A 4181-nucleotide genomic window follows, 5' to 3' on the forward strand; every position below is an offset into this window, starting at 1 on the left:
CTGGCGAGCAGCGCGGCCAGCATCTTGGCGAGCATCGCATCGAGATGCCTCACTATGTTTGCGCCTTAGACCGTTGGATGATTCCCATAGGTTGTAACGTATATATTTTTTTAAAGAATACTATTATTGCATAATATATTCATGCAATAACAGTGTTATTATTATGATCTCCATCCAAACATCATACTTCTTGGGTTAATGGTTTACTGGTGATGATTGTTTGCCATCAATATCAAAGAAACTTAATATCATACATTGTGCTGTTTAGTCATATTTTGCGTTTTCATTTGGTTTTAGTAGAGAATTTTTTGTTTACCTTTTTACAGCTCGCTGATGTATACCACACAATATATTAAAGTTTAATAATTTTTCTTCCTTTGTTCGCAAAAACGTCCGGATACATAATATTTAGAATTGCATTGTATAAGTAATTATATGAAGTAGTAATCTACGAAATATACATATTTAACATTTTCTAAGTTATTTTTAGAAATAACGTGGTAGACGGAAAGATAATAAAGGCATCGGAAGTTTCGGCTGCTTGAAAGTTCGGGGAAGTTAATTTTTCTTGAAGGTGGAAAATTCTCTGTACACAGATCGCGGGTGGCTGGCTTGCTGGCTTTATGGGTTATTTATGCAAATTTTCAACTGCTACACGCCGATAAAGTATTAGAACGAAAAGTGTCTCGTTCCTAAGTAATTATACGATTCCTCCTGTTGACGCAATCTAATTAATATAGGTATTTATCTTACAAATTAAGACGGCTCGCTTACTATGGCAAATACCTAGCGACCGAGTTTCGGTGATTAATTACATAAGATATCGCTTCATCCCGCCAACTCCTCTTCCGCTATAATTCTGGGCAAATTTTCGCCGTGCTCGTCCCCTCGTTCTATTGCTTTTGTGTCGCATTATGCAGTACTGCGTATTGTGCCCACTCCTTTCTAATCATTTCGATCATTCTTCTCGGAAATTACCCAAAATCCCCGCTCGCTACACAAAAAGATCATTTCTGGTTTCGTTTTCATTGTTGCCGAGGACTACTTATATCCCAAATCCCTTCAAGGCAAAGATTTCGGAAATAAAGCCCATATACACTTTAATTAAGTTTTATAATTTCATCAGACAACCGGATTTCTAATTTTAGACTTAACTTTTGCTTTTAATGATAATCAGAAGTGATATTTTACTAAATTTACTTATATATCTTATATCAGAAATATTTCAAAATAAATCTTATTTAATTATTGGATTCAATTTTACAAAATATATTATACCGGGTGCGTCTCAAAAGTGGCTCACCCCTATGACTTTATTCTTTCAAATAAAAAATTAGAGATTTGGTATGTTAGTATATGACATAAATTAGGATTGATTGACGATTCAATTGTTTTTGGTCACTTCCTGTTTCACCGGAAATGACTACAACTTTTGATTTTTAAATGGCACCCTCGGTATATACAGGCTCTCGTCTACCAATCTCGAGGTAGTGGGTTCGAATCCCACACCCGGCATTTCATCAGCCGACTATTTTTATTAAAATAAAAATAGTTTGGGTACCTAGGTCGACTCAGCCTTAAATGAGTACTTGGGATTCACAATTCTGAGGTAATAATAGGCGGTTGAAGCGTAGTGCTAGGCCACATTACCTTCCTTGTATACCGAACGGCTCTAGTATGGCAAGCTGTACCTTGCTACTCCCAAGGCGTTAAACGCTATATACGGGAGCTATTATTATTATTATATTTTAAATACCATCAACGTCAATCAATCCTAATTTATGTCATATACTAATATACCAAATCCCGGTTTTTTAACTGAAAAAATAAAAAATTTATAAGGGTGAGCCCCTTTTGAAACGCACCCGGTATACAGTACAGTTGACCACCTGTTACTAACTGTGAACTATGAAAACACTAATAGAACGAGCCGATGGATACAACATCCCATTATACAGGGTGAGGCTTAAATAAATGCAAATATTTTCGGGGCTGGTAGATCTCCATAAAATAAACATATTTTCTCTTTACCGTTTTTCAAATAACTCCAAAATAACGGAGATATTTTACTTTAAAAAATAAAAAAAATCGGTTAGATTTTGAGAAACACTGGATCTTTTCTGGGTTTCCTTTCTTGTAAATTTAATCTACTACCTACATATATGTTGCCATATTATGAAGATATTATTTTTTTTAACTAAAAATTAAAAAAAAATCAAAAATTCTAAATTTTCAAAAATAATTTGCGAAAAAAAAATAAAATGTTACATATATCCTAAAATGCAGCTAATCTTTACAATCGTTCACAATCAACATTATTGTTATTATATTATATACCCCTGCAAACCATATTTTCTTTTCCTGAAAATTAAACAATCAATTAAAGAAGACTAAGCTAATCAGGGAACAATCAGCGCCGAATCCTGGTCAAAGCAATCGAGGCATTAAAGTGACGAAGAATCGAAATGGCAAGAGAAATAAGACCTCAGATTCATTCAATCAGCAGAGTCCCAGGGGAGGGCGAGAAATTAAGTAACCTTGGATGCTCGCCTACATGTAATTAGAATTACTACTTCCTGCGGTACAAATATCACCACGTTCCCCTAAGGACTTCTCCCTTGTCGCAATCCACTTCCATTTTTGGTCCATATTTTTGTCCTATTTGAAAAAAATAGTGCTATTTTATAGAATATATTTCCAGATATGTAGTAATGATAATAAGATTATGTTAATAAAATTATATAGCTGATTTAAATACAATAATTCTTGTAAATGCAGCGATCAAACAGTTTTATATACTTAGTATCCAGTTTTTTTTAAAGTCACTAATATAGAATCAGGAAATCTTATAATGTAAATAATCTTGATAAAAACAGATATTCGATAAAAGAGTAGGAAAGTCGTTTAAAGTTATATTCTCTGTATTTTATTGACATCGTCTTCTGACGTTAATGGTAAGATTAAAGAACCTTACCGACGTTACTTTACCGTAACATCCTAGAAAAATATTTAGAGGCTTCCACTGATTTTTTTTTCTCTAAGCCAGGCCTGGCACTCCTAAGGGAACCGTTGACTCATCTCTGATATTCAATAAGGATGCCTTAAGTATCTGTAAAACACTATATTATGGTTATTTGTACTTTAGGATATGCACATTGTTAAGATTTTATTTTATTGTACTTTTAACAGGCTAAACTTATTTATTTTTTGAACCAGTACTTTCATTTAAAAAATGTGCTATCTAATATGCTTCTAATATACAGGGTGTCCCCTTAGCTGTGATTGCAGTCCACAACATATATGCCTTTTTTGGTTAATATACATATTAAAACTTGACGGAAAACCTAGCTCAAATATTTAAAAAATTAAAGCTTGGTAAAAATGGGACACACAAGTTTTTAACTATATATGTATATAATAATTTAATTCCAGATTAATAAGGCGTTATATTATGCGTATTTCTTTTTTTGAATATGTCTCAAAAAATGAGTGTACTGCCTTTATTCCAGCTGTTGCAATTCGATTTTCCACGTTATGCACCGAGGCGTGGAAAACAATTTTCGATAGAGAATTTATGAAGACATTCTGACACAATATGTGACAGCGTTTTATATTCCTTGTATTCGGCATGTTTAGTCTTTTACGTCCGATTTATTTTTTGCGTGATTTGTTATGCGATTTAATAAAAGCAGTGGCTTACGTTAGTAACATCTTTTTATATAGATTTATACTCAGACAAAAATATAATTAGACAAGACTTAATGTAAAAAAAAGGTACCCAAGAAAGAAACCAGATATAAACAGAAAAATAAATAAATAAAAAATAATAGGATGCTACTTATTAAAAAAGTTTTTAACGATGATCTATATAATTATTATACAGATTATAATTAAAATAAGTAAAGATTTTTTGCCACGCTTTTTATTAAAAGATATTATAGATTTTTATTTATTGAAATAATTGCCACCCCTAATCTATTTTAAATACTTATTTATTACCCGCTACTGGGGCTAATTTCTTGTTGGAAGGTCGTTAAATTTATAAACAAATACCTTTCGGAATGAAGGCGCAAAAAAATAGCAAAAAATAGCGCTGCTATGACTCAGCTCGACACAGCGAAGCCACTGGCCACAGGCAAAGCTGAAAAAAGTCTAGTAGGCGCTAGTAGTGATTTGTTTAT

Source organism: Sitophilus oryzae, unplaced genomic scaffold (assembly GCF_002938485.1).
Source record: "Sitophilus oryzae breed Bouriz unplaced genomic scaffold, Soryzae_2.0 scaffold_1440_pilon_pilon, whole genome shotgun sequence".
In the NCBI taxonomy this organism is placed as follows: Eukaryota; Metazoa; Arthropoda; class Insecta; order Coleoptera; family Curculionidae; genus Sitophilus; species Sitophilus oryzae.